At 32.9% G+C, this 9,249-nt stretch overlaps 1 pseudogene across 1 annotated transcript; it reads left to right on the top strand.

Annotated features, from left to right (window-relative positions):
• Window positions 1–2,287: 2,287 nt before the first annotated feature.
• Window positions 2,288–5,067, top strand: LOC149566829 (G-type lectin S-receptor-like serine/threonine-protein kinase At2g19130 pseudogene; annotated as a pseudogene). Its single transcript, XR_016361585.1, has one exon. The product of XR_016361585.1 is annotated as a G-type lectin S-receptor-like serine/threonine-protein kinase At2g19130 pseudogene (transcript).
• Window positions 5,068–9,249: the final 4,182 nt, after the last annotated feature.

Here is a 9,249-nt window from a genome sequence, read left to right as displayed (position 1 = left end):
AGTTGAAGGCTTTGATCGATTAGCTTTGGTTGGTTATATGTGGATTTTGTTTTAAAGTTTTGTGATGAATTGGGGTTTTTTTCAAATGGGAGAATCGTTAAAGTTTATATGACTTAAAAGTTCTTATTGACTGGTTTTTCCACAATGGTTAGTGAGGATGGTGATCTATTTAGCACTAGCACCATTTGTTGTCCTACTTTGTAAGCTTTGGCTAGCTTTTTGTTAAACAATTTTCAAATTGATGGGGGAAAAAAAAACAACACATTGCTGTAATAATGTCTTGGGATAGATAGAAATATCGATATAATGAAGTCGACATTAACCTTTTCTCCTACATTGCAAGTACTTTAAGAATTAAGTAATATATATATATATATATATAGAATGAAAAATAATTATAGACATTTAGAAAATAAAATTATCGTTTAAATAAAATATGATATTAAAGACATAGTTAAATGGAATGTCTTAACCTTGAGTTGCATTGTTGGAGCAAAATATTTTCTAGAATATGACACAACTTGGTTGAGCCCAAAATCTTATGCTTTATTTAGAAACTCTTGTTTCATACTCCTTCTTTCTAAACCCTATGGGAGTCCTAATATTTTCTCCTATTGTCATATCCTTGAATTAGTGCACCATATATTTTTTGAATGATCCTTTGCTAAAGAAATATGGAATTTATTGGCTATCACTTTGCAAGGTAATGCTTATGTTCTACACATTATTTCTATATATATTTTGAAGAAATCAATAAATCTAGATATTATTTTTGTTCTACACTCTCTCATCTCATTGTTTGGCTTATTTGAAAATGTAGGAATGACGATACATTTATAGGTAGAACTAGGATTCTTAATGAGTCTTTATAGAGACTCATTCACTGTAATATCTTTGTGCAAGTTACCATGTGATTTTATTGGTCATGGAGTACAAGCTCCTGAAAGTCTTAGTGAATGTCCCTCCACTTTCAAGAAAGAATTATCATATGTTTTCAGTCAAAGACAAGACCAAGTTTGGTTTTGACTATACCTTGAATAGGTTTATTGAACAAATCAAGAAATTTAAGATTTAACTCTTGATGTTGCATCTCCAAACATGGTCTCACCTCAAGTAGTTCCTATTGAAAAATTTTCTTCTACCATCACCTCCAATATTGTTATATAAGCACTACTCCATCCCCCATCAACTCTACCATAAGAGATTTGGATGTCCAACCCATAAAACCATATCATTCATGATGGATTGAGACTTATATGAGCATTTGGCCCCATGCCATGGGCTTCTCGGTTCAAGATGTCATAGCGCTTAGGGGATTTCCTTTTTTGCTTAATAATTTTCCATATTATGTATTTGTTTGTCTAAGATGTAAATGTACATCAAACTCTATGATATGTACTATATCTTGGGATAGATGCAAGAGTAAAAGATGTGAGATCTTGTAACCAAATTGATCTTCAATATTTTCATTATAATTAATTTAAAAAAATCAGTAACAAAAATAAATTATATAAATACTATTAAGACTATTTTTCATATATTAAAAATTAAAATAATTTTTTTAAAATTTAAATTGTCCAAAATTCTAACCTAATGTATTCATACGTGATAAACATATAATTTTTAATAGATTATTAAAACACAATATGTAAAAGAATTAAATTAAATAATTCTATAACTACCAACTTTAAGAAATAATGAATCCTTATGATAATCTTACTAAAATTTGCACCTTTCACTAATATATGTCACTTAGACAAAATCACTTTAAAAAACACAAACAAAACTTAAAATTTCTCATTGCTTAGTGAAGCAAATTAAAAATATAAGAAACATGTTTCTTATCTAGAGCAACACTGATTTTTTTTATTTTTTTTTGAAGTTCTCTTATATATTATGCTTTAGTTTAGGATTTAGCCATTACCCATTGTACATCTCTTATAAAAAAATCAATTGACATTAAGATACTAACAAAAATATATATAATATTATCTAATTTACAATATCTTCTCTCCGATTAATTCACCAAATAAGGTATACATTTTACAAACGCTTAAGATAAAAATATCGCTTGGTATACATTGTACAAATGTCTAGGATAAAAATATCAAGTCGATATTAACTGTTGTAATAATGTCTTAGGATGGAATAGAAATATCGATACAATGAAGTCGACATTAACCTTTTTTGCTGCATTGCAAGTACTTTAAGAATTAACTAGAAGGGTCAACTGCTCACGGAGTCTGTGAACCCCTTGACACGCAACACAAGAAGAAAATATCGCCGGCAACACAATTTACCGTCTCTATGAACCCTTTGACACGCAACACGACGAAAATTTCAACCGCAATATAATATTTTTGTTGCTTAAATACTGTTAGGGAACCATTGTACTATATCGGCCTCTTCTCTTTCCAGTGAATGTCCATCCTGGAAACCCTCTTTGAAAAATCCTAATGGTGGAGGGGCTTCATCGATGGGAAATATATGCTTATGCTTGCTTTTCACAGTTGTCCTGCTTATTCAGCTCCAGAGTAATAGTGGCGCGGGAGATACTATTTCCTTGGGTGCCTCTCTCACTGGAAACCAGACAATTATTTCAAAGAATGGTATATTTGAGTTGGGATTCTTCAGCCCCAATGGAGCCAACTGGTATATTGGCATCTGGTACGCCCAAATTCCAGAGAAGACGTATGTTTGGGTGGCCAACAGGGAGACTCCCGCCAGGAAACAGCCAGGCCTTTTGAAGCTGTCGAAAGATGGTAATCTGGTGCTGTTCGATGCAGAGGATGCATCTATTTGGTCAGCCAACACAAAAAACAAGGCATCCCGGGCTGTGTTATTGGATTCTGGTAATTTCTTAATGCTGAGTTATGACAATGAATCTAATATTGTTTGGCAGAGTTTCGACAATCCCGCAGATACCTTGTTGCCCGGAATGAGGTTCGGTGGACATCAAAAGCTAATCTCCTGGAAGAGCTCAACGGATCCTGCTCCCGGACTGTTTTCCCTACAGAGGGATCCGTCAGGGGCCAAACAATTTGTGTTCAAGTGGAACAATTTCGAACAGTATTGGACGACCGGAATTTGGGACGGCACAATTTTCAGCGGAATGCCAGAAATTGCAGACAAACATATGTTCAATATCAGCGTTCAGAGCAATGGCTCTGGTTTGTATTTCACTTACATGTTGGTCCCTAATTTCAAAGTCCTGGCACGTTTCGTCGTGACCAAATTCGGACAAGGGCGACAGTATGCATTTGTAAGGGACGGTTGGAGCATGTTCTGGTCTGTCCCCGGAGATGGATGCGACGTTTATGGTGCCTGCGGTGCCTACGCGACTTGCGACTCCAAAAATCTCCAGTACTGCAGCTGCGCGGAAGGCTTCGAACCCACAGACAATCACGCCTGGGTTTCCCAAGATTGGGCGTCCACTGGCTGTGTTCGGTTGAGCCCATTAAACTGCAGCACCGACCGATTCATCCAACTTGGCGTAACATTGCACGATGATTACGCCTTCTCATACCCTGCAATATCAAAAAAAAAAGATTGCGAGAAAGCCTGCCTACGCAACTGCTCGTGCACCGCGTTTTCTTTCAATCCGCCTTCAGGCCCCTGCCAAATCTGGTCCGGAGATTTGCTCAACCTGCGCAACTCTACTTCGTCGAGAAGGAATACAAATGTCTTCATAAGAGTAGGTCCCTCTCAACTTTCCAAGAAAAGCAAAAGCAGAAGTATTACGGGCCTAGTGCTTTGGATCGTCGGTGCACTAGCCGTTGTCGTGGGTATCTTTTCAGTTTTCATTTGGCGGAGGCACAAGCAAAAATCAATGGACAGGCGTGCGGATTCCTCGGACTCTTTTCTAAGAATATTTACTTACAAGGAGCTGAAAATTGCGACGAGGAATTTCAGGTCTGAGCTGGGGAGCGGAGGATTTGGATCCGTGTTCAAAGGATCCCTACCAGACGGTACGCTTGTAGCCGTGAAAAAAATGAAGGATTCGAGAGAACATGAGAAGCAATTCCGAGCAGAAATCAGTTCCCTCGGAAACATACAACATGTCAATTTGGTCAGGCTTCGAGGGTTTTGTGCGCAAGGATCGAAACGGCTACTGATCTATGATTACATGCCCAACGGCTCTCTGAATTCCATGCTGTTCACAAGTAATTCCAAGATCGGTGAAGGGAAGGTGCTCGACTGGAAGACCCGATTTGAGATCGCTCTAGGCACTGCAAGAGGGTTGCTCTACCTCCACGAAGAATGCAGAGGCTGCATCATTCACAGTGATGTGAAGCCCGAGAACATCCTGCTGGACAGTAATATGTCACCCAAATTAGCCGATTTTGGGTTGGCAAAGCTGATGGGTAGAGATCTAAGCCGCGTGCTGACGACTACGAGAGGAACGAGAGGATACTTGGCCCCAGAGTGGATCGCCGGTACTCCCATCACTCCCAAGGTAGACGTCTACAGTTTTGGTATGACTCTTTTGGAAATCATTTCTGGGCGGAGAAATCTTGACTTATCCGTGCAAGATTCAAGAAAGCTCTATTTTCCTACATGGGCTGCAGCTCAAGTACAGCAGGGGAATATGATGAATATTGTGGAGGAGGGTGTTGTACTAGAGGAAGTAAACATGGAGGAAGCAAGAAGAGCATGCATCGTGGCATTATTATGTATTCAGGAGGACGAGGAAGTGAGGCCGAGCATGAGGCAAGTGGTGCAGATTCTGGAAGGGAAGATAGAGCCTCAAACACGGCAGATTCTGAGCTAGCACATATGAATAGGTCCGCAAACCAAAGCCATACAAACAGCTACAGTGATAGCTGCTAGCTGTTAAGAAATTAAGCTTACTACAATGTTGCTGGTTAAGAGGTTAAGCTTAAACATTAGTTAATAGGCTAAAATCAATCTTATAGTGGTAGAAACTTTACACCTACTTAAGAATTTAATCTTGAACATTGGTTGAGAGGGAAAATCAATTCTAACTAGTCAATAAATATATGTATGTCACTCTTTTATATTTGTCTTATATCTATGAGAGATTAATATTGTCTTTAGTTTCATAAATTGAGAGCTCACAGATAATATTTAATTATAATAATATATTTGTTTTTCAAATTATATATATATATATATATATAAAATCATAATCTTTTATGTATTAAATCTTAAGCAATTAAAAAAATTGTTAATTTGAAAATAATACTTAAGTTTATTCTTATTTAATTTTTCATACATTTATACATTACTATGATTAAAATATGTAAATAATGTAAAAAGTGTTCTATACAAATATACTAGTGCTTGCACCTAGGCTTAGTGCAAGTGTATAGCCAATAGATATAAGGGATACATATTCTCCCATCACTTCCTCACTACATAAATTCAATAATAAATGAAAATATATTCTATTCAATAATAATATCGACACAACTAATATATATGATCTTTTATGTTTAACATCTTAAGCAACTATTATTAATTCTTTACTTAAAATTTATAAAAAGTTTGTCCTTATTTATTTGTCTTTTATCTATACATTACTAAAATTAAAATATATAAATAACACTAAAACATATTCTATGTAAATATATAATAAAACAACTTTCAATTAAGCAAAATAAACCAAATCTCTCACTTGAAAATATATATATATATATATATATATACACACACACACACACACACACTTTAAAATAAATAAACCAACACTTCAAGAAATATGTCTATTGATGCATATGGGTACCTCCCTATATTTCTTTGTGTCTATCTATAGTATGGTTATATCTTTTCTTTTTGCCATGTTTTGACTACAAAAAAAAATTAAATCATGCTACTTATGTACGTAAATTAACAATTCCCTTTTCATTTTTTTTTGAAATTAAGGTGAGTAGGTTGAATCGGATTTTTAAAAAGCATTTTATGAAGTTAGCTTTTTCTTGGGTGCATTATGAGTATAGAAACTTGCAAGGATATTGTTCAAATTTTGAACCTAATATTACTCAACCATGCCCTAAGATAGAGTTGGAAAATTGAAGGTGAAAGGGAAGACACATTTCCAAGTTGATGAGCTAGATGGAAATTGGGATTCATCCCAATGAAATGTCAATAAAAAAAATTAAAATACTAATATAAAAGGAATTACTTGGAACAAAATTGATATTCCAAAAAATAAATGTGAGGATATAAATACTATGATCAATAAAGCTAATTGGAATATGCATGAACCAAGATCAAATAAACTTTAAATAAATATGATTTCATTCCCTCTCTTTAAATGGAAGTGCCATTAACGAAAGGAAAAAAATTTTTAAAAAAATTGGTGACATTCAAAAGGATTTTGGGCATTAAGAAGATTTAGAAACACATGTAGCCAAAAACACCTCTATTTATTTGTATTTGATACAAAGGATGAAAAGTAATTCAATATTATATTGGAGACACTAGTTATATGGAAAAATGTTTATATTAAAAGGAATTTTTTCTCTTGTTAGAACGGGGGTCTTGACTATGGTTCAAAAATAAAAATTAAAAAAAGATGAATAAAAATTAGCCTTTATTAGTGACTCATTGGTGAAATTAGGCATCATTTGATGACTAAAACTAATGTATATTATCCTATGAATTGCATATTTTATGTTGAAATGTAAGGCTTTTAGTAGCTTGTTTTGACAAAGGGTTGCTCAAGATCCTCTATAAGAATATAGATTAGATGTAGGTTACACTCAAGAAACAAATTTGTCTATTGAAGATATGATTATTATATCCAATATAATTTCAAAATGTGGTCATTGTATATGTCTTGGACTCTTGGTGATGATGGCAGAGTGACTTTATTTTAGAATCTTAAAAGCATGTCTACATACCAGCTCTTTTTCTCAACATATTCTCAATTTCATTGATCTAGTATCCTACTTTTATTCAAGTGAAGCTATCCTAGTCAAAAACACATATACACCTTAAAATGTAATAGGTAAGATTTCACTTTGGGCCCATCCTGGATTTATGCAATCTCTAATGTCTTCTCTAACATATATATTTGGAGGGTATAATAATGGAATAGATAGTATAAGTGAGAAAAAAAGGATGCATCAACTATCTACAACCTTTAATTGTATTCACAGTGAATTTAGATTATTTCTTAGTTTAGTGGATGTGGCTTCAATATATGGTACCTTTAATAGACTAATATAATATAAAGAGCTTACTCATTATGCAATATATTAAGTACATTCATGTTCTATGATTAATGGTTGATAGAGTTACTTTTTAGAATTATAGGTTGGAGGATATCTAACCATTAACCAAGCATATTATCCTATTTTGGTTTTATTACTATAAAAAAAAAATTTTATCATGGTCCAATTTATGTGGTATAGAATTAGATTTATTGACCTCATAGTGAATTGATGAGTTAAAGGGAGTTCTTATCGACCTCACAGAGAATTGATGAGTTAAAGTGAGTTCTTATTGCAAGACAACTATGTATTCCTTTTACAAGAGGCTTGAATTTGTTATATAGAATCTTGAGAATTATAATAAGTGTTGTTTCTAATATAATTTTTCATTCAAAATTTTCCCTTTAGAGGTAGCTAGAGAGAATTGTTTCCTCAATAAAAGTGATATTAAGCATGATTGTGTAATGGTTAAGAAATGTATTAGTCTTGATTAAATTATATTAACCACTGATGAAATTAATGATTTATCTATTAATAACCATCTCAAAGATTATGTATCTTTTAAACATGACTAGATGCCCTTATCAAATAACTCTCTATTTTATGTTATATTCCTACAATATAAGTATGACAAAAAATTGAAGATACATACAACATCTTTATTAGAAGATGAATCTAGTTTAAACTTACTTTTGTATGTTGCATGACTTATCTCTATTTATTTTTTTAAAGAGCGAAAAACATATGTAAACTAGGGAGCTAAATTAACTCTTTATAAAGCAAAAGAAGAAAAAGAGTTTAAGAAAGAAGATCTAACAAGAAGCTACATAAAATATCAAGGGAAGCAATTTAAATACTCATATACATCAGAAAAATATTAAATATAAATATGAAACTATGGGATACTAGAATTCAAGCCAATTAAGCCAACTAAATAAAAATTTCAAAAAACTTGCAAATTGATTGGACTAATAGGACAAGATCTACTAAATTTCAACCTTAACTAATCTCTAATATAAGCATAGTCTTGATGAAAGAACTATATGTCAAAATACTATCATTGAAATTTATCATGTGATATATTATCAACAAATAATATGACATATGTTCAAAGAAAGTTGGAGTTTGAAACAATGGTGCATAGACTCTCTCAAGGTGAGAAGGAGATTAACAAATAGCCAAATTAAATCAATGTGTACATAAAACTTCCAAATTTAAATGGAGAAAGAAGATAGATGAAGAGGCCTTTTACAAACTAATCTCACAAATTTAATAAAATGTGTCATTTAGAGATCAAAAAATCCACTCATGTGGAACTAGGGTGATAAGCAATTTGTAGTGAGATAGCATACCTCCAAATGTTTACTTGAATCTCCAAAAGGCATGAACCAAAATATATTCTCATTAATACTATGATTTGATCTATATAGCCTAATTTGGCCTATTGTTGGAGAATTCATCCTCTTAAAAGAGAGGTCACAAATCCCACAAGGGGGTAGGGTATGTGCAATTTGATTGTATCGCAATTAATTTCCTCTCAAAATCGCAAGTTGCGTCCTTAATTTAATGATATATCTTTTTATTTTGATAGGTATGTCTATTAGAAAATCTCAAGTTGAATCCTTAATGTTAGTATTAATCCTTGACACAATCATTATTCAAAGGATGAGACTCTCATAGGCTTGTGGCTTTTATATGAATAGAAATTGACAAAGACTTAATTAAATCTTTCTGTTAAAAAAATTAACTAGGAATATAAATAATTTTGTTTAGTAAGAATTGTGCATTAAATGGATTCTTATAGAATTAATATACTATGCATTAATATATTTTATTAAGTGCATGCCATATATGTGTAGCCCAAATAGAATAACCTTCATCGTAGATGAGGAAATTGTGATTTTCAACACTCACCATGACCTTTTCTATAGTGTACTTGTAATAAATGCAACACAAGACATCATATTGGCATCATGTGAATAGATATTGTCATGCATATTGATAAATTACCCAAAAACTATTAGCTTATTTTCTAGTTAAATATGTACCTGCATTATATATTTTCTACGAG

This window comes from Cupressus sempervirens, chromosome 3, assembly GCF_028749045.1.
Source record: "Cupressus sempervirens isolate cs-2001-9-10 chromosome 3, ASM2874904v1, whole genome shotgun sequence".
NCBI classification, from domain to species: domain Eukaryota; kingdom Viridiplantae; phylum Streptophyta; class Pinopsida; order Cupressales; family Cupressaceae; genus Cupressus; species Cupressus sempervirens.
The sequence above is the reverse complement of the archived record's forward strand: the minus strand, read 5'-3'. Positions and strand labels throughout refer to the sequence as shown.